We start from the raw sequence: 23,387 nt of genomic DNA on the forward strand, positions 1-23,387 counted from the left end.
TCGTTCAGGACACCACGAGAGTAATTTTATTATTCAAAGCATATAGTGGAAAAATAATAATAAATTGATGATGTAAGATAACATTCTTCCCTGATGGGCCGTTTATTTTATTGATGGTCACGGGTGATCACTGTGGCGCCTTGGTAACAGTTAATAGCGACATATTACAACAAGGCTTCGTTTATTTCAACAAACCATTCGCATTCGTCATTTCGTCGTAAACAAAACGTTCAGAATATATTGTTGGAACGTGTAGAAGATATTAGCAAACGATATTTGCTCATTCTATATATAATAGTAAGATGGAAAGACAAGCATGACATTTTTACGATTTCGACGAAACATTCGGTTGAAATGGTAGAAGTCCGCAAAAAAAGTTATGTTTGTGATAAAGCAATGGTAGTGGTAGATTGCAACAGAGGAAACTGTGCTGTAGATTTATCAGATCAAATGATAGCATATTGTACACAACATAGAAGAACCCTCAAGTGGTATATAAAATTAGCTTTAGAGTTATTGTTAAATACATCGATTTCAAACGCGATGATACTCTATAAACAAGCAACAAAAACAGAAATCAAGGTATCAGCTTTTAAAACGACATTCGCAATGTACCTTACACAGTGCCATTCGCCAGAGCCGTCAAATATACTTATGCGACAAAGATTACGACACGAAATGCAAAAGAAAGAAGGGCAAGCGTACCTGGCACGAAAATTTCGCAGAGTGCTATAAAAAAAATGTTAAACAGTCAGGATCAAAAATTGCTAAGAATCGAAGCAAAAAAGTGACTACCTATTCTCCAGATTGTATCGATGAGTCACATTTATGTTTAAAGTGTTTTAACACAGTGCACCGTTAGATGCAAGATTTGTTCTCATTTTCTTTTTATTGATGTTCTAATAAAAATGTTTAATCGTTCAATGGGGCACTTTTTATTTCAAAGTATCTTCTATTTATCGGTCATGTATAAGCAAAATGTGCAGAATATATTGTTGAAACGTGTAGAAGATATTAGTAAACAGTATTTGCTCATTTTATATATAATGGTAAGGTATGTGCACACTTCTAACTTCAATTATATGATTATAAAGCAGCATTTACAATTATTTTCTAAGGTGTGTTTATAATAATATTCGTAGATTAGCCCTCAAACATATGGATGCAAACACAGTGCACCGTTAGATGCAATATTTGTTCTCATTTTCTTTTGATTGATGTTCTAATAAAAATGTTTAATTGTTCAATGAGGCACTTTTCATTTCAAAGTATCTTCTATTTATCGGTTATATTCAAAATGCCATAGGTGTCAATTTTCATTCAATTTTTACAATCGTAAGAAGTTCAAGCGCTCCGGTCATCAATGACCACCGTGGCGTTACAGGAGAAACCGTGGTCGGCCATATGTGAGCAACGTGACAGTCAAAATGTTAATATCATTATGTGATAAAAGTGTTGCGGTTGGCGAAAGGTAAGCTACAGTGGTTACTGTAGATGATATAAGAAAATTCACAGTATCTCGAAGCCATCAATGGCTTTTCCGCGTTCGTTGGATCATTTCGACCTTATTTGATTTTTATTTTATTCATAGAAACTGTTATAGCTGTCGTTTTAGGATCGTTCGTAACAACATACCTCACCTTAAAAAAAGAAAGAAAAAAAAAAGAAAAAAAAACTATAAAAAAGGATCACTTATCTCGTTTTCGCAAGAGTTGAGAGATTTACATTTCGATCAGATTTTTAGGCAGACCGGTGTACCCGTGGCCCGTGTAATTTCATTCGGATTTCGATTTAAATGGACGGTGACACGCGTCGAGATAACCGGTAGCTGTTCGCCGCGTTGAAATTTATTTAAAAGATGGTCGGAAGGGTTGTCGATGGGAATCAACAAGGGGAGAGCGAAGCGCGCACATGAAAGAGACAGAGAGGACGACGATTATCCGATATACGTGTCCAGTAACGATACGTCAAACACGATTTCCGGACATTTTTATAAGAACGATCGGTTCGACACGAATGGTTCGTCCGCATTAAACGTCGAATGAAGTTCGCGCCGGTGGATGGGACGCGTTCGCGGGTGAATCGAGCGTTGATTGTGGCGGCGCGTCGATTGTCGAACCATAGTGTATACTCGGCCGGTCGATAGACGCCGGTTCCGTGGCTCTGCGCGTACCTTCGCTTTGTTTGCCCGTAACAACCATAATTATCTTGCCACGACGTTATCTCGTATGAATCATACTAACCTGACGTAATGTACTTGTTGTTATTTGACGTTGCCATGCATTCAGGAGCCCTCTCCACGGATGCATCGTTCCAGACGCGCGAATTGACTCTAATTCGCAGATAAGACGAGTCGCCTCTCTTGACTTTGTAAGCCGCTTGTTAGAGGATTTAACCGACCTTGGTTAAGTCGTAGAAATACTTTTTCAGCGCAGTAAATCTTTGTCCAAATTTATGATCCTCCGTGGCTGGGATTTCTATCGCTCGATTCGGATCTTGTTAGTTTAATATTAAAACGGTCTGAAGCAATTTACTTAATTCAGCATTTCGCCTTGCGGATATTTTTTTCGCAAGATTTCTCGGTTATAGGTTTTCGCTTTAATTTGCAAACGGTTGGGTTTGTTATTATCGATATTCCACGAGGTCCGTTCTATCGAGGTCAGTTTGATTATTATTCTCGTTCGTATCATTCTCTTAATATTACGCTCTTTCTTAATTTGATAATATTCCTGAAGCAATTACTTTTTCTTTTTTTTCCTTTCGTAAAATATAATTAATTAACACGATTGTAAAATACATATGATACGACTAATTAAAACGATCAAGGTTTGTCCTTCTCACCATTGCTTTGATAAGTTATGTTTCTTACGAAGAAGTTTCGTCCGTGGTTTGACGTGTATATAAAAGTTAAATCAATAAATCCGATGATATTTTATCTTAATATTATTTGTATTATACGGCGAGTTTATTCCGAACTTTGAATCTTTTAAACTACGAATATCTTGGAAAATACGTACGCGTATTTCAATACATGGAAAGAACAGATGCTATAAGAACAGGTATAGGAGAATTAGTTGCATTGGTTCTGGCATGTCCCATTTATCTACATAATGAAATTGAGATGAAAAGTTGAAGCTAATCAGCTTGTCTGCAAAGAAGCTCAATTATAGATGTTACATTTCTATTTAAAATTCATGGCCAGATAAATGCGAAGTTTTCTAGACATCTGATATCATATGAGAAGTCATCGTAGAAGGTCGTCTGGCGATGGAATAAACGACATTGAATTAGACGATATCGCGTGATTTCACGACGCAAATAGGTTGCGTGGCAACTAGTAGATTTATCTGGAAGAGCCGCGTAAACGCGACACAACGCGATGACACGCAACTTCGCCTGCTTTAATTCTAGTTTGTCGCTGCCTGGATGTGGAAGAAAATGCAGCCGAAGGGAAAAAAGGCTGTCTGAGCGGCGAGAGGCGAGCGTTTTTTCCCTTAGATAAATCCTTCAATTACGGGCTGGCGAGTCAGTAAATATAGCTGCTGCAATGTCGGAACAGCCTTCGAAAACTTCGTTTCGCTGTCAGAACGACGGCTTTAAGTGATTTATAATCAAAACTGGATTAGGTGGATGGAAAAGCCTTAACTTGCTCGAGCACTCGAGGCAAGTCGAGGCCCGTTGAACATGAAGCCTGCCAGTGATTTAAAAGTCTCTTAAAACGTATTAAATAAATGGCCGCTTGAAAAACGCGAACGTTGTTCGTGGGAATAATGTCTATTTATCCGTAGGCAGCTATTTATCATTTCGAAGCGAAGGATTCGCGCGAATGAAATCATTCTGCTTGCTCCTTGAATATCTCTACGTAGTGCGCGTACTTACTTCATCGATGTGTTCTTTCATAATATTTTTATTATTAAATCGATAATGAATGATATTAAATGAATTAAATCATTTTAATAAACGCAATGATTAACGTTCTATAGTTCTATGGAAAATCGAAGTAAACAACAGTTGTTGTATCGAGTCCGATTCTTTCGTTTCTCCATTTTTTTTCTTATTAGGTACATTTTCTGTCCACTTGCCTTGTTTAACTAGTTTAACTTTGAAATAATGAGATTTATTGTTATAACGGATCAAATTTGTACTACTGGCATGTAAAAATTGAAGAAGGCTTAACAATATTATATTTTATTTTCATGTAGGAATCAGATTACTAGACTAAAGATACGTTTATGAAAATTCATATTTTCATGGATATAATTAACATATAATGTAAATCCTAAGAAATGTCTAACTAATTCTTCCCTTTTCATTTTGTTTCAGGTAAGCACAGTAAAAGGCAATTTACACATATAAGACAAGTACCAGGCATACTGCAGGTATTTTATATTAAATATTCACGTTATTAACTTAGACCGTACAGATTATTTATGCGAATTCGTATTTTCATGGACATAGTGAACCGAGGAAGTGGCGTCTAAAAAGAGATCTGACAAAATATTACGATGATTATATTACTTTACTTCGGATATTTTATACTTATGCATGTTATCGGATTGCTAGGAATATTCGTAACATTTTCAAAATAGTATTTTCACGTTCATATATTACAAGAATTTGATGCTGTAACAACGAAACGTAAAACTTCATAAAAAACGCTTTATCAGAAAATAAGGATGCGTGCAAATATTTCTCGTATCCACTTCGTACGTACCATAATCAAGCTACCTGTACTTTGCCTTCTCTCATCCAACAACGACGTTTCCAAACGAAAGCAAAAAAGAAAAAAGAATGAAAGAGTGAACGTACACGAGTGGTGATAAATTTCCGAACGAAAACCTTCGCTGAGAATCGTCACGAGGCATCATATCCGCGGTGATTTGTTACCCTGGGTGTCGTCTAGCTCCGGTGACACAACCCTGTTTCATTCTGATGGAAAAGCGTTGTACGGAGTTTGCGTAGCGAGACGGAAAGTCGCGAGGTCGCGTGCCACTCGCGTGACATCCGCTTGATAACGATGCTTCGCGTATCCTCGATCTCGACGTTCCTCAACATCGTCGCCGTCGTCGTCGTTTTCGTCTTCGTCGTTGTTGACCGTCTGCACAGGGTAACCCGTCATTTTTTACCTCTTCTCGAGCGTTTTGTAAATAGCCGACGAAATGGCCCATTTTCCTAGCTGGTGCTCGCGTTCCTCGGGTATCATCCCGAGCGTACCGCCGATTCATCACAAACTGTCAAGCTGTCGCTGAAACCGGTGCATCCTAAATGCGACCGGACACTTTATTGCTCCTTTTGCTTACTGTTTCCCGATGGCCCGTTAACGGTGATTGATGCATTTTTAACGGGTCTCGTCTCATCGAATATTATGAACAGTTTACACGCGTTCCACTTTTCGATCCTTATCGCGCCAGATTGAAACGTATCGTTGTTCGTTATCACTCGCGTTCCAGCGTTGTTCGGGCAATTTTCTGTTTCGGTTATTGCAACGGCAGATTATAAATTCGTTTCTGCCTGTACAGCCAGCGTTCCGTTTAACTCGACCAGCTCGCCACGAGGGCTTACGCTTTCCAAATTTCATGCAGGCGGGTGCACGAGTACGCTCGTCCATCAGACTGTACACTTTCAGACAGCGAGATAAGACTGGAAGATTATTACGGACTTACTGAAATCTTCATGATCGTCGTTTTGATTGGAACCGTGGTCTAAGATGAATCTACCTATATGTTCTGTGTTACAGTAAGAATGAGAATTTAATTAATAGAAATTAGGAATTCAAATTTTTCTTTACGATTGTTGTAATTTTTTTCTACGTTTGTATCATTCAATTTTGTCATCATATCATATCATATCATTTCAATTGATAATTGCTATTCGTCGGTTTCAAATTTTTCAGATTCAAATTTTTGTTCGCTTTATCGAATTTCCTAACACGTATCGACGTTAAAATCGAAAAATCGACAAAAATGTGCTCGTTTCCTTCTTGTGACCTTCGCATAATTCTACCAAAGATCCGATCCTCCTGTGCTCGCAATTGACGTTTTAGAATCTGAAAGAAACCTGCCTAGTCGTTATCCACGTTTTATAAGGAAATCTCGTCCAACTTCATCACGTACCGCGTTATCGCTACGGTAAATAAAGCAACAGATAGATGGTTTTATTCCAGCCGGCAGCCTTGAAACAGAATTTGCATTGCGATTTTTGTTAACTTTGCAAGATAAAATAATAAATTCGTACAAGGCGTAACAAGAAATACGCGTAAAACGTAGAAATGGTGGAGTTCATCGAATTTAATGTCCCCTTTGGCCTTCGTGGAAAACGTAGGGGTAGATCCACACGCAGGCATCTGGCCGCATTATTACCGACAGTAGCGCAATTATTTCGGCCCGACAATGTTCTTTGTTCGCGCGACGTGTTTGTGGGTCGTGCATTTTCGGCGATCCATTGGGTTTCGTCGCCTGTCCCGCTCTCCTACCAACCCAAAACCCCCCTGCAACACCCTCGAAAACTAGGAAGGGTGTTTCACTCCCCCTTTCCTCCGCAGAGTTTAAGCAGGACGTCGGTGAACAGTACGGGTCGGGTCGATCCTCTTGGCGAACCCCAAAGCTTGGACGTCCCTTGGGGCTTCGGCACACGATATAATACACGAGAAACTTAACAGGCATCGAGCTTACCGAGAGTCTTGTACAGCAACACACCCCTGCCTCTTCTCTCCTGGTCGCCACGAGCCCCAGCGTACCACTTAGATTCCCTTTTGGTGTTACATACAGGGTGTCTTGTAACGTATGGCAGTAATTTCCATGAAGAGTCGACCCGTTATTTGGAAAAAATTAGAAAGTTTGTAGAAATGTCGATGGAAAGTTTGGCATGTGTATGCGTCTCGTGGAATTTAAGAAACGAAGAAAAAGAATGTCCGAGATTGCATTCAACGTGAAGGGGAGGCTTTCGAATTTGTTAAAGCAAAGTTATTTTAGAGAGAACTTGTTATTTGTGCGAAAATCAAGGAAATCGTTAATAATATTGATTTTCAATTGATAATAGAATTAATAGAGAATCCAATACACGATACAAGCAGGAAAGTGATTTCAGAATTTTGGTCGATGGCGTATGCTTTGTTTCAGCTCGTTTATGAGACATAACGAATTTTGCGTTTTGTCGTCTGGTATTTGATAACACCGGTACTGATTTTCAATTAATAACACAATTAGTAGAAAATTTAATACGCGGTATAAACAGGAAGGTGATTTCGCCACTGTTGGTGTATCGTTTTATCTATCTCAGCTTGTTTATCAGTGAATTTTGTGTCGCGTTAGTTGATGTTTGATTATATTCGTTAAATCGATCGTTGATTAAATTCCAGAAGAATTTTAATTTCACCAGTGTTTCAATCAATGTCAATCAATATCAAAGTATGATCTGAAACAGAGTAAGTATGATCTGAAAAACGTGGTTTCAAATGATGTTAGCAGCGTTTAAGATCCTTTACAGAAGAATAATTAATATTAATAAAATACCTTGCTGCAGAAATTATATTACATTAAATGAAATGAGACGATCCACAGTTAATTTCATTGAATATACGTATTACAGGACACCCTGTATATGCATGTATCCCGCACATGTTCGTTCTTCTCGCTCTATCTGGCGAGTTCACATTCTCCTTGGTTCGTTTCTACCCTTAAACTATAAGTTGGCTGGAGCGGGGCGCCAGGCTCCCCTGGCGGCGCATTGCGCGTTTCTGCTTTCGAATTTCGATGTTCGAGCCCCATTTCAGCCCCGGGAACATCTGCTAGCGCGGTGATCGAGCCACGCCACGTTTCTCTAGGATCCACACCCTCTATTTTCCTTGTCTCCTCGTTTATCTATCTGTTTGGACGGCGTGTTTTAGCGGGACTCTTAATCGTAATAAAACGTCGTGGAGTAACGCGTACCAGAGGGGCGGTCGGTAGGTTTGGGATTTTCGATGGCCAGCCGAGGGGTTTAATGACAGTAGTAATGGAGTATAGAAAATGAGACGGCGAAAACGACTCGCCCGGGATTTCGAGCGAATGGATACACCGGCATTTATGTTTCATGAAACGTCGGTCCATGCCAGCTCGGACAGTAAACGTCCCTTTTGCCCTGCGTTGGTGTGTTTTATCTAATGCAGTTTCCTACAGGACAACAAATCGTTCTCACAACGACAATTTCTTACCTTCACCAAGCCGCGTTTGCATTTTCCACCGTTTACATGGGAAATTAATTTTTCAATGATCGCTAGTGGATACCGTCTCTGTTTGTTTTCGACCTTTAATCCTTTCGATGATACGGCTACAGACGGATATATACGACAGAATATGCGTAGGTTAAATAGAGACGATGTACTTGTTTATTATCGTTGTTTTCTAAAGATGTTCAATTTCTGTACTTTTCTATTTATCGATATTGATAGTTATTCCGTGTTTCATGTTAAAATAAAAGTTACTATGGACCGTATCGTTTTATATTGCAGCAAATTCTTTTCAGATCGTACTTTGCAAATGTCTGTGAAGTGTATTCGTACGAGCACCTTTGTCAGTTGCTTACCGGTATTTCGAGGGATTAAATTTCGAAATTTCGGATTATAAGCTTATTTTAATAAGTTTCGAGCAAGTTACTGTTCAACGTATCACTTTGTATTGTACATTAATCCAGTCATAATTACATCAGAGTTTCCAATTTCTATCATACGCGTAATAAAAAATTCCCATTTCACTAAACGAAAGGAAAACCTGCTTCCAAATACGACTTACCGTTGCACCATGTTAACGATAAACGTACAAAATTTTCTAAACGTCTTATAACTAATTTGTTATAGATTTCTCGTAATAAAAAGGCAACTACCAATGGAATAAAAATATTCGTGATATACATAAAATTATACCTGCATAATAAGCGCTTATGTTATATAGTTATTATGATACTAATATATATTAATTATGTATATTAATGTGCATTAATCATGTACACCGTTTATGTTACGTTATGTACGATGTTATTATATTTTCAATTCACGAAGACGAATGGCGAAAGTATATTAACTGGTTAATTCGTTTTAACCATGCGTTGCTGTTTTGCCACATCGAAACGCGAACGTAGCGAAGAAAAATCGTTGTTTGGTAGAAAGTTTCGGGCAGCTGGCAATTTTTAATAAAAGAACCGGCGGTTTGCGCCTAAAACTTGTGCCGGGGCAACGACACGCCGCATTCCCGGCGAGCCGTGTGCGGCATCCACAACCTCTCTTCCATATTCAGGTTAAGGAAGAGAAGGCCGACGAACGTGTACGTGCCTCGACGGATCCCTTCGTATCCTTCTCGTTTCCTCGTTTCTCCTTCCTTCCTCTTCTTCTTCCCTCTACTCGATACTCGTCCATTGCTCAGGTATACCTTCCAGTTTTTGCTCTCGATGCTGCGTTCCGTTCAAGGCCCAAGGGCACGATGAATGCGTTAATTGCAACGAAATTATTGAACCTCGTGATAGCGAGAATAAGACAAAGGAGGAAAGAGCGAGGCGGATAGAATGGAAAGGAAGACGCGTGTTGGGTGTTGTTGGAACACGTGCATATGCCAGGCTTGATAATAATAGAGTAATAATTGATATGTAGATGGTGCGTCTTCGTGTACTTACGGGGAATTTATGGCGTGGCTCGTGCAAGTAGTCGGACACTGCTAGAAATCTTTTACGTATACATTGTACAAAGCGTTTTGAAATCTCATTAACACTTGTAACGACATAAGTTTGTCCTGATTATATTCGTAAAATTTGAAACGAACTTGAAAATGTGTACGGAAGAAGTTACAAGATATTTATCGTAAACATAATACGCTTTGCGAATAATAATCAATTATTCGTTATAGAGACCATCTCTTATCTCTACAATCGTTTGTTTTCAAATTTTATTATCATATATTATTTAGTAAATTTAATTTTAATTTATCATCACAATAGTCGCGTCTCATCGGCTGTACTTTCGATCGTCAGTCTGTTCAATGTGGCAACGTGCATCCTCAAACGCAAAGAAACACGATGGAAAAATAATCACGAGCTTTTCCACTGTACGTTTCTCGTCTTTCAGAGCTTAACAACGGTAGGGAAGAAGGAGAAAAAAAAGAGAGCACAAGGAAAAGGGCGCTGAAGAATCGAGTCACGGACCTGGCACGAGGGCCAGGCCGTGACGGAATTCATCGTCTTGCGCTGCTCGTACAGAGGGTCGTTCGTTCCTCCTACTATGGCCATATTCTCGATCCTCGTCGACTGAGGGACTTCTCTCATTCTTGTCCTCTCTGCTTCTGTTAGTTAGACGACACGCGACTTCTCTCTCACGGACCCCCCTAGAACGTACCCGGTTCTATTTGTCTCTGTCACCGGTAAATGGCCTTTGCCGAGCGGCACGACGCTCCTCGTAGTCTTTCTCCTACTCTCCTTCCACCTTTCTCTTTCTTCGTTTCACCTTCGATCGCTCTCTCGTCTTCGCTTAGCAGTCCAACTGCGTACACCTTCGAGTGAACGCCTTTATAAAGAGAGAGAGAGAGAGGCCTCATCATGACCGGAAAAATCGGCAAACATCGCTACGAACCACGCCACTAGGACGATCCGTTGTCCGCTATTTCTCATTGGCATCGATGCTGCCTCAGTTGCGCTCTTCCTTCTTTCTTCCGCTACTTTCGCGTCCATTCTGCGACGCTGATCGACGGTTACCAGATAGAGAACCAAATCGGATAACGTGATTTTCTGGTAGATCGGATAGATACGTACGTAAGCATCTTCGCAGATACAGAATCGGGGATCAGAGATAGGATTTATAGTATTTGGCGATTGTCTAGAAGACCACGTTTAGAAATGGGATCGAAGTGTCGACGAAAGGGGAAATCGATCGGCGGTCTGCGAGCACCGTTGTCGGTTCGATGTCTGTGACTTCGTAAAGATGTTTCTCTTGTGACAATTTCGTGGTGTGGTTTCGTGTTAGGTTTCCGTGCTGCTGCTGTTCCCATTCTGATATTTGCAGCGGTGTACGGAAGTCTTCCAGATAGATCTTGCGCTTTATGCTCAGAAGCAAATGTTCCAAAAAATATTAACCAACGTATATTTTTCATTTTCTTTTACTTGCTCTTACGTTAAAATTTATTAATACAAGTGGGATTTGGAATATGAAATGAGAAGTCCTACCTGATTGGAAATTTTTGTGCATCGTATTGTATACAGGGAAAATAGAATAGAAAAAGAAGAAGAGGAAGGACACGTAGAAACTGGTCTTATCTTATTTCGATCGGATTAATCTGGAGCAATTTGATTCCTATTTCAATTCTGATGTAATGTGAATGAAAAATGTGATTTAAGCCGATGAGGTTTATGCGCGCATTAAGGTGTTAATGATACTAAGCACACCAGAACGAAATTCCACCCTTTCATCCAAGCTATACGGTGGAATAACAGCGTGGTCGAGAAATTTGTCAGAACAATGGCGGCTAACGAGGAAGCCCGTTTCCATGGGGCGCGTGTCTTTACGCTGGATCCTCTGGATACTTAGTTTCGACTTAAGTTCGTAGAAGTACGTTGTCCGAAACGGTGAGTAAACCGACCAAAGGGACGGTAGAGGTTTGGATCAGAGGCTGGGAACGGAGAAAAGTTTCGTAGTGTTTGCAAACCAAAACTCAGCTCTTTGAACTTGCTAGAATTGCGAGATGCGACTCCGTGGAAATCTGTCGTTAAAAAGAAAAAAAGAGAGAGAGAAAGAGAAATCTAGTCGAACCGGTGAGATTGTTTAAAGTCTTAACGATTGTTTAACTCGTTAAAGAGCCATTAAGGTCCGCAAGCCAGCCGACTGCACTCGAGAAAAATGTTGTATTCGTAGTCAGACTGGCCTCTCCTTCGTTTTCTTTTGTTTTCTTTTCTACATCGCCAGTAAATTAATTCAACTTTTCCCAGACAATCGTGTTCAATGCTCGCCAGCTTCCGTCTGACCGGTTGATTTATCCTTTTCTCGACCTTTTCTCGGGGAAAGTATACGTTTTGCCGTGTTGTTTAGAAGTCGCTGAATTTCCAGGTTTCTGGAGTCATAAGTTTTCCCTTAATGTCTCTTTAATTCGCGTTTCAACGCGATATCGTGCGATTATTTTAACGATAGCGTGTGTGAGGGGTTTTTAACCTACGACCTTGATTTTCCTTTAATATTCCCGGTCATTCGGTATCACTTCCTTGAACGTGAATCACGATACAGCTGAGTCCATTAAAGTAACATATAGTTCTGTTTAAAAAATGAATAATACTCGTGTGATTTTCTTGGGATCTTCGAGTAAGGAAACGGCAAATTAGGCTTCTTAGCACGTTAGCTGCCATGTTACAGGTCGATATGCTTTACTTTATATTGTACTTTTTAGTATCTGATACTACAAGTTGTCTTAATGATTGCACGCTACATCAAGAATATTTGTTTTTCGCTAACGTAACGTATCTTTAAGATTTCTTTCAATGTGACTACCAGAAGAAGAAAGAAAACAGGTTTTTTGACAAACGGTTCTACTGTTTGATATTCCGCTATACAGAGCAAGTAAAAATGAAGATAGTGGATCAATTCACTGAAAAATAGAAGCGAGCAATTAAAAATTAAGCTTAAACCAATCCACAATTATCGTATCCTCCGCTAATCTAACGATATCAATTAAGAAATAGCTCTTCCTTCTTGAATAATTGATCTACTTCAGATATCACTTAGCTCCCTCACCCGTTTTCGTTAAATTTTCATGAAAAATCGTTCCTGTCTTCTGTCAGTTCGAGATTTTTGCTAATCCAAATCCGTCCGGGTAACAAAGGGTTCAACAGAAAGCTTTTAGACAATAGAACTTGTACGTCTTCTAATCGTCTTATCGTGCATGGTGCAGGGGTCGAAGGAAAAGCGAAGACCCTGTATATCTTTCTAAATTACTCGGCAACTTCTTCCGGGCGATTCCTTTTTTCGTCTTTCGCCATTTACTTAATGACGAATCAGAAGAGTTTCGTAGGAAGAGAGCACGGCGGAGCAACCCTGTGCAGATTTAAAGGAATCGCGTATCGTTTTTTTCAATTCTGACCCCCGTTACATTCTTTGTTGCTTCCTTTGTCGTGTTTCTTTACTTCTGCTTTACTTTTCTTTTCTCCTTGCTCTTTTTTTTCGTCACAAACTAAAAGGTCGATTCAAGTTGGCCGAACGATCGCATTCGTTACGTGGAAGTTTTCTTAAGAAGGCAGTTTATCTCAAGGTATTTCCCACGTTGGAGCAAGGTAGTTTCCCCGCTTGGATATCTGAACGTTTTAAATTCGTTCTGACTAACTGCCACACGGTCATAACGCTGCGTCGCACATCTGTTTCCGAGCCTTTTTCGGAAAGGTTTTTTTCATTGTGCTTCCCGCGTTTCCTTCATTCTCCGGAGATATCGAGGACGAACACTTGGTTCGCCGAGTAATTGCAATTTTTCCTCGTTTTCAATTGTCGGCGCGCACCTGAGAAATTAAAAGGGACTTAATTAGTTTAGCGCGATTAATGGGAAAAGTTGAGGAAATTAAAGAGCCGAGGAAACCTGCAGCCTGTAATACAGATTGAGTTGCTAATATAATTAAATATTACAATATCTTACAGCAAAACTGTAAGCTTCTTAAAATTGTACAAGTACAGGGAATTAGTGAGTGGAGAAAATTTAAAACCCTTCTTGAAATTTGTATTGTCGATAGAAGCAATGATATAATTGCTATATACACATTTTCTTTTACAGTAAAATTGCAAGTTCTTTGAATTGTAAAAAATTGTGGATCGAGTAGGCACGTTCTCAGAATATTAAAAATACTAAATAGAACCGATGATATAATTACTATATACACATTTTTTGTACAGAAAATTGTGTTTTTTGAATTGTAAAAAATTGTGGATCGAGTAAGCACGTTCTCAGAATATTAAAGATACTAAATAGAACCGACGATACAATTACTATATACACATTTTTTTTACAGTAAAATTGTGTTTTTTGAATTGTAAAAAATTGTGGATCTCAGAATACCAAAAATACTAAATATGTATAACGTTTCATAGAGAAATTTTTTAAAAAGATGAGCTACTTTTTCTGTGGCGTAACTCATCTTTTATCGCAATGAGACGGATAATTAGTCGCGAATTGTTCGCGGTTAGCTTAAGTAAAAATTTTGAGAACATAGATTTGATCACGTACATATACCAATCCTTAAAAGTACAGTTAACTTTCAAGCAACATGGATTTGGTTATACACGGATTTCTTTCTCCATCAATATTGTAGGAGTTTCCTCGAAAACATGTATACTATGTAGGTATGTAGTCCGTATATTAAGTCGTGACTTTGCAACAAACTAAACGACTAGCAAAGGACGTTTGAAAAAGGAAAAGAAAAAACGCAAATCGCCGTTGTTAAAAGATGATCGAGCAGACTATGTTTATATTATCGGTGTTGTGAAATCAGTCATGTATCGTCACAATATGAATATAATATTGAATATCTATATGTATATGTATATGTGTACGTATTTTCTCTTCCTTATATGTAGATAACTTTCTTTTCTTCAATTTATTTTATTATAACAAAACAGTAATAACAAACGCATATACATGTGTAATATGCGGAATAAAGCTTTTGGTCAACAACAGATTACTACGTACATACATGTACATGCATAGCCAAGCTTCTGGAGACCCATAATTATACGTGGATTTTCGACTATACCAACGTTGTTGGAGGGTCAACTGCATATCCCTTACTTTCATAATTAATTAAATTATAACTATAACTTTTCTGCGGCGATACGTTTTCGTGACTTGGAAAAATACATTGAATTTTTTTATAACGATACATTCAGAAAAATTCTATAGAAATCCACCGTGATTCTTAATGCTCCATATGCGAAAATTAATTCCTATTATGAATAGCGAAATATCGTAGCCAATGGGGAAAATCGGTAAAATTTTTCATAGTGTACGAGCTATTCGTTCTATAATGGTTTCATATAAACGGAACTCTACCGTGTTTCTCCACGCACAATGGATACAAATTTCTTTAAATTTCTTAATTTACCAGGAAAGGAAGGCTACCTTGAGCGGAACAGTAAGAAACTGTAAAGAATTGGTGCTGCTCCCCTTTTGGTCCCTTCCCGTTATCCACCCACGCTTCTTCCTTGTCTCATTCTTTTTCTCCTTCCCACTGCAAAGTCTCCACTCTCCGGTTTACCAAATGATCGCATTTGTTACGGAGAATTGCGGCTTGGAAAAGCAGTTTACCCCTTAAGGTACGTTTCTCGCTCTCTGGTAACGGGCCTCTTCTTTAACCATACGTGACTTCAACCTCGTAATTTACCCGTAGCTTCTCGTCCGACTATTTAAATTCCACCCTCCAACCTCTCTCGTACCTGAGAATCCGACGTTTCTTGAAAACCGAACCGCATTCTACCGCGGTCTCCTTAAAATTCCAAAGGCGTTAGTTACGCGATCGCATTTCACCTGGCATCTGCGCGGATTCTCTAACGAGCAATCGAAGGATCAAAGCGAACGTTTCTGGCCCGGTTTCAGGATCGAATCTCGCCGAGGAACGACCTTGATTTCACAGACGGTTCGACGAACCCCGACAGTTTCCTTCGCTCTCCGACGTTTCTCATTCGAGTGGCCTTAATCGAGATCAGCGTAGCCGTGCATCGGCCTGTTTAATTCCGTGACGTTTGAATTCTTTGCTGCGAGTTAAGAATATTTAGCGTGGTTTCGGGAAACGTGTTCCGACTAAGAATTGAAAAACGATCGGTCTATCGGTTTGTATAATCGTTTATACAAGTTTTCGTATGTCTTCCAAAAGGATCATTTTTATTTAAGCGAAGCTTGTATATTGTTGTGTAGTAAAATATTGTTTTCTTGACATGTTCCATATAAATAGAGATTATATTATATTAGAATATAAATAAAAAGATATTAAGATATTACGATAATATCTTAATATCTTCGTGTAAGGATACGATAAAATTGAAAAAAAAAGAAACTCGACGATATTAATCGTACGACATTGCAATGACAAAATTAAACAATCCAACTGAATCGATTAAATACGGTTGCTGAGCGAATTAGAATTTATTATAGTCCAGCAACTGTTGCAAATATCCTGAAACAATTTTTTCAACATGTTGCGAATGCTACTTGATAATTTAGGCGAATCGTCGCGTTTCTTACAAGACCTGCAAGTGTTCTAATATTTATGAACGAGATTTGTACGTTTAAAAGGCGAAGTAAATGAAAGTTAAGCGCCCAGCCTTCCTCGCGTGTTTCCACGGAAAATGATGAAATATAAGCAGGTACGTAGGAAGGTTATCGGGTGCATCGCACGGAAGCACCCGTCGGTTTTCCATTAAAATAAATGTGCATATTAAAGCGCGTACTTTGTAATTAAAATTAACGCCCGGCCATTTCTGCTGGACGCTTTCGGCGTACGTCACGCAGAAATTATACGTATTTCGCGTTCGAATCAACCGTATCGTCCCTGGAAACCTCGAATCAATTACGTTTCTCGTTCCATTGCTTTCAATTCCTTACGTTTTCGGAAGCATACGATTAATCTCCACTGATGGTTTGAAGTATTCGGCAAAATAATTGCCATCCGTAGTCGACGCTGATTTTACGACTTAACGAGAAATAGGAGAAATGAAAGGAGATTTTTAGCGGTTTCCAGCGAGTCGCTTTGAAAATCTCAAGTATTAATGACTCGTTTATTACAAGTACTTCGTATTTTTCTTCGATAATATAGATTATCGTTAGATATATTAGATTCTTATTGGATCTTATATTAGATGTTCTACATTTTAAATTATTTGTTTTATAAACGCAGAATGGAAAATATCATTGGATAGCTAATTTTACGAGTGAATAATCCAGCAGTCGCAGCATTGAAAGATATTTTATAGACGTTCTATCTATTTTTATGGGCCAGTTAATTGTCCGTGGTAGTTAGAAACGATGCTTTCGCTGCACGCTCACCGTCTGGTATCAAGTTAACCAGTTAATAAAATAAAAATGATGACGTAATAAAATAAAAATAATGGCTTAATGAAATTAAAATAATGACTTAATGAAATGTAAATATATATATATTGTTGTATAGCCAAGGAAAAATTCCACTAAAAAATAAAGATTCTTAATTTTTGACCAGTCAGATCGAAGAAATTTGTACCTTAAGAGATTAATCGAATCGATCTTTTCTTCAATCTCTGCCTCTTCTGCAAATATGAAAATCTACGTTAGAGATTCTTGCCGGAATCAAGAGCTCGGGATGCCGCTATTTCTCATTTCCGGATTAATCCGTGAAACTTTTTTACTCGCAACCGGTTGGTTCTCCGGTAAACATGCTAATTAAGGTGTCGTTTCACGGTTGTTTGTGTTTCCCAACCGAAGATACGTGGTCCCTGCGGTAGCTAAACAACGTCCTTCCCATTCGTGTCGCGACGTCTCCGGGGTTAGATCGGATAATACCTCGGTGAAAACTGTCGACGATCGAAACGATCGTTAATTACGGTTTTAACCTACATACGATATGTGCGTGTGTCGCACACCGGACAGAATGGGACTACACGGGGAAAAGGCACGTGTGCTTTTATCAGATAGCGCGGGGAGAACAAAAGCACCTTGTCTCGTGCGTACAATCGACGGAAGAAACATGGGTAGCTCCCATTTTACGAATCCCCGCGTTACGAATTTCTTTGGAGTTGGATTTTTATTTTAAATTGTGTACCTCGAAGGCGATTAGGGTTGTCTTTTTTCTTTTTTTTTTTTTTTTTTGTAGAAAAAGATGTATCGTAGCTTCCGAAAATTGTCGGTTGCTGATTCACACGATGACGAAGAAATGAGCTAATTTTTTTCCAAGAATCTCGTTTGATTCAAATCTTTTCTTACGTTATTTTCAAATGTGTAAATCTTCAGCCAGCAAAATTTTTCCTTGTCATTTCGTATTCGCTTTATATTATTTTGTACATCTCTTTCTACGAACCTAACTCTCGCTTATAACATCGTCTCCAAGGGAAACAATTTGTTAATAGACTGTGCATGTTGATGCATTTATGAAAAATGCAAAACTGTATAGAATACGTATGATGTGCAAGAATATATATGAAATATCCGAAGTAAAAGACTATAACAGTTAGAGGATAAGAACGATGTTTATCTAGATCGTGTTTCTTTAATCAAGTACAAACATAAATACACTGAACCATTTTTCATTTTCATTACTTATAAGTTACGTTATCGGGGTAGCGTTTAGCCGAAAGCTTGATGAATAATTCTCAACAAGTAAATACATCAATCGCCACTTTACGCTTTAATTTACGATCTCGGTATATCGGTTCCAACAACTATACCGTAACCATCTTTCCTTACGATCTTTCTCGCGCTCGCACGAGCGCACCTGGAACAAACATAGTGCTCTTGCACGCATACTTGCCGCTACTTGGCTCCCCTTCTATGTGGAACCGTGCGTTCCTGGATATCTCGCGATGCTTATCTGCTTGTCGGATAACCCGCCGCGATCCTCTTTTCACGTTGCTCGATCGTTGCGTGCTTCTTCGTACGAGGCTCGAAATACCGCGTTTACCTTCATCTCTTCGTACGAAAAGGACGAAACGCGACGCCGTATAGGATGTTCCGTGAGCGAGATTGGAACTGCGTGCGCGGTTTGTGTTCGATCGTTTACCGCGTTCCGATACGATGTTCAACCCTTCGGCGAAGGAGAACCGTTTTGCCATTTTGTTCGCCTGGAAAAAATTTGTTGCGCTTCTTTACCGATCAAACGCTTAAACGCACGAATACTCGAAACTTTTCTATAAATTTTGACGAAGAGGGATGCAGATCCGAAGCAGTTTTGTGATATTTTTGCTGCAATAATAAATAACTGTTTGAGTGAAAGTATAGAAATGGGTACTTGGCTGTTGGAATTTGAAGTGCTTCAGCTTATCGTAACATAATTTAATGTAATTAACCATGTTTCTTGTCCTGAATAATTCATCGGATTTTCGTATAAAATTCTGTTGTGTAATTTCACGAAATTGACAGGTTACAAATTACATGCTACGGACTTCTCTTTTATAATATTACATCGAATAGAATAATTAGATTTGTTATACACGAGAGTTTGTGGCTTCTGAAATTTCGCTAATGCGTTACTTCGATCAAACAGTAGCTGTTTTTCGTGATTATTGGTATCGACGTTTCTAATTGCATCTGTCATTCGTACTTGAACAACTTCATTATGACTAATTATACGGAAATATAGTTTGAACTTTTGCCAAAATTACTCGTAATTTCTGCTAATTGTGGATTCAATTTTAATGTTAAACGCCTCGACTCTGAACATATCAAACGTTCATCTGCTGCTTACCTTGAAAAATTAAATTCCTTTGTTTTGAGTTCTTCACAATTGTTCGTTTAATTTCATAAAGAACGATGCTTTACATGTCATTGCTAAGAAATTAGCTTCCAATTGCTGACTTTCTTCAGTCTGTATCCGGCTTTCATATTAAAAACGGATTAAAAATGAAGCTTCGCTCGTGATATCTGTCTCATCGCTTTTTGTCAGAATGTCGATTGCTGTATTGATTGGCAGATTAATTTTCGAACGGAAATGTGATATCTGAACACAAAAATGAGCAATCGTGTCTTTCTAGATATATAGCTTGATAACGGAAACCTTGTCTCACATTAACGTCATATTCATGGAATGCGTTTGAATTCTGCTTATCGGTTCCCCAGGAGCGATGGATTTTTTATTTTTCGAAATCGGCTAATCACTAGTCGTCACTCGCCAATCAATGACTCATTTTTATCCGATAAGCACTTTTATTCACACTCGTACAGTTGGCATATAGGGTAAAATTCAACTGTAAGAATTTTATTCGTTATCTGTCCCCTATATCGTGGGAAGATAGTTCGACATCAAACAAGAATACAAACCTGTATATTGAAATGTTAAATATACACACAATATATTAAATCATGTTCGATAGAGGCCGGTATTTCTCAGAATGCTTATCTTATGGTGATAACGCGAAGAATCGAACGAAAAGACCTTTTGTAGAATTTATTAGAAAATAAAATTTCGTATAATCCGATAGAATAACTGTTACGCCACGTGGCTTTCCAGAGATCGTTATTCCTAACCGTCGATCGTGGTATCGCAGTATCGCGAGCGAGCCGTCACGGTCAGCCCGACAAATAAACAATGTAACGGTCAACAACAAACAGAGCGAGTTCCAAAAAAAAAAAACGTCGGTTCGTTCCGTCATTTTGAATACATTAATCAGGTGACACGCGTGATCATGGCGTGATCGGTGCGTGACCCGAGCATGGAGGGGATCGTCTCCCACGTAAGACAAAGGGCCCATCGAAGGGCAATCAGTATCGATCAAGGATCCAAACGAAATACACTAACGTCTCCAACGAATTACAAACACATTGTAAAGTCGAGTCGAATCATCATTATCCTGTTGTTTATATATATATATATGTCGGAGATGGAAGGACACTGGAGCCTCCCGTTTGGAACGGGAAAATCCCGTAATATTGTAATCTAGATTCTACTATAGCCGTAATTAAACAATTGTCGTTCATTGTATTTGTTCGAGACTTGTGATAGTAGGATTGGGTTCGAGGTGACACGACTGGTCGCCGAACGTAGCCGGTCACGGGATGGACATTTTTCCTCGGAGATGTCAATATAATGGGACACACGTTGTATTAACAATCAAACTCCAAGCAGAGATTGCCTAGCAACGGCGATTGGAACCTTCTCGAAGCTTCGGACCAGTATATAACAAACGAATGCAATCGTAAAGGTTGAAAAAATTCCATCAGTCTGTTATTCGTGCGATCGCCTTGAAGAGTTACACATCGAGAAGTATATACAGAGCGTCCCATTAAACGTGTTTGCGTGTTAAAGTATTTTACGTTTAATACAGAGTTATCCTGTTGACCGTGGATTCGTTATCGAACCTAGAATCATTGTCACTAGCGTCTCGAGTATCTAATTACCACGGTTACTTGTCGATATCTGTAACAATCGTGTTTGCATTAGTCAATATCTTCTCTATTGTATAACGACAAAGTCTAACCATAACGAATGTTCGTTTCACGCCCCTTTAACCCCAACCCTAATCATAATGCCAATCCGACATATATATATTATCAAATATATAATTTTTGTTAACTCTGTTAATTCAGTGTTAATCTCAACTAACCACCTCTGTCATCTTAACAGACACAGAGGAACGACTAATTCGCGGCGTCGATTTTCTGAATCGTAGCGAGAATTTACGCCTCCCGCTGACGCGTTTTCCTCGCGATCGCGTCTCTCCGCGAACGGTCGTAACAATAACAAATTAGAAAACGCGAAAGTCAGAATAGAGTATCGTTGACTTTATTTAACGTTCGTGTCGAGGATGTTAAATATACTACAATGGAAAATACCATATAAAATAAGCTTAAAGCAGAAAATGACTGGACAACACGAAGCAACTTGCACTCTCCGTTTCTTTTGCGTCTTTCACGCGACTGTATACCTTCGCGTAAGCGTGTTCCTTTCTTCCATTTTACAATCTCTTCCACCCATTTCAGCCAAACTACACGGAACAGATTCTTCAGTCTCATATTCTCTGAAACTTTCTTTCTCACCCTAACCTCAAATATTCATTGCCTGTTCGCATCTTTGTACCTCGGTCGCTTGTAATAAACGTCCGCGCCAAATTCCCATTTCCATACTTTAGCGGTGCGTTGCTGAAAACAACTCGTAAAACCTACTTTTCAATCAAAGCACAAATCATTGTTACAACGTCGTCAATTACAATTACGAGAAGACGTACGTGTAAAGTAAGGAAGGCAGGACACAGCACACGGTAGACTTCCACTTCCTTCGTCGCCTCTACCCATAAACTGGAATTGACGTGTTGCAGAAGGGAGCCTCGACAGGCCCTGAGATGGGTGTTCGGAAAATAAGGAAAGTTTTTGTTGCGATTGAACGTTACCGTTACGTCGCGATAAGAAGGAACGAGCAGAAGAAACAGCTTTCCCTTCCTCCGGCTGGTTCTCCAACCACTCCCTTCCTTCTCCCCTGCTATACAACATTTTTTCTCCTTTCATTTTCTTTTCTCTTTCTCACGTACTTCGTCGCGTCCTGCACAAAGTCAGGCGTTTCATTTCGTTAAGAGGAATATGCGTTAGGGTTCCGATTCAAAGGCACCTGGTTTCCCTAGTCGATAAATTGTTAGATACCTTCCTTTCCTTTTTTTTATTATCTCTCCCCCTTCTCTCTCCCTTTCTCTCTTTACATGATTTTGTTCCCAGTGTTCTCACCTTTTCTTTTCCGTGCAGTGACTTTTAGGAAGTCCTACGTGAACTTTCGAACGACGAAGCCTTTCCGATCGCGTGCTCGAGTAATTATCGTGGATAACACAGGCCTTCTCGAAGGGAAAGGAATTTTCTACCTGTTTTCATCTCTACACGTTTCTGCGTTTAAGTTGTTGTCTTTTTTTTTTTACGACTGATTTTAGTTTTTGCGTTCGAGCTCCTCCTGCTGGTCAAGCATTTTTTAGCTTTTAGATTGCTCTTTATTTTTACTGACATTGTTAATCTTCCGTGGTATTCTATCTATCGATAGCATCGTTACTTTTAGGTCCATCTTGTTCGCCTTGAACCTCCTTAATGCTTTGACTACCACGCCGAAATCACATGTTTCGCTCAGGACGCCACGAGAGTATTTTTACTATTCAAAGCATATAATGGCAAAATAATAATAAATTGACGATGTAAGACAACATTCTTCCCCAATGGACCGTTTATTTTATTGATGGTCACGGATGATCATCGTGGCGTCTTGGTAACAGTTGATAGCGACATATTATAACAAAGCTCCATTTCTTTCAACGGACCATTCGCATTCGTTATTTTGTCATAAGCAAAACGTCCAGAATATATTGTTGAAACGTGTAGAAAATATTAGGAAACAGTATTTGTTCATTTTATATACAGGGTGGTTGGTAACTGGTGGTACAAGCGGAAAGGGGGTGATTCTACGCGAAAAAACAAGTGGAAAAGATAGAATAAAAATTTTTCGTTTGAGGATTTGTTTTCGAGAAAATCGACTTTGAATTTTCGCTCGGTATGCCTGCACTTTATCACGTCTCGTTATAACGGATCTCACTGTAGATCGTTGTCTCGATGGATATTATCGCAGTTTAAGTTTGTTTTTGCCGTAACGGAAGATTAGGAATACATAATGAAATAATATGAAGTAATCATAAAGTTTATTATTACAAAAATTGCTGAAAATGTTGCCCATTCTGCCGAACACATAGTTCTGCTCTT

At 39.0% G+C, this 23,387-nt stretch overlaps 1 protein-coding gene across 7 annotated transcripts in view; it reads left to right on the forward strand.

The window, feature by feature from the left end:
- The window catches only part of LOC122570691 (plexin-A4), a 430,296-nt gene that overhangs the window by 91,459 nt on the left and 315,450 nt on the right, over window positions 1-23,387 (forward strand). The window contains exon 1 of one of the 7 annotated variants that reach the window (XM_043733435.1): window positions 4,332-4,379. The exons of the other annotated variants lie outside the window; for them this stretch is intronic. The gene's annotated coding sequence lies outside the window, so the exon portion shown is untranslated. Of the gene's footprint in view, window positions 1-4,331; window positions 4,380-23,387 lie in introns of those variants that run through there. 7 annotated transcript variants of the gene reach the window in all.

Source organism: Bombus pyrosoma, linkage group LG1 (genome assembly GCF_014825855.1).
Source record: "Bombus pyrosoma isolate SC7728 linkage group LG1, ASM1482585v1, whole genome shotgun sequence".
In the NCBI taxonomy this organism is placed as follows: domain Eukaryota; kingdom Metazoa; phylum Arthropoda; class Insecta; order Hymenoptera; family Apidae; genus Bombus; species Bombus pyrosoma.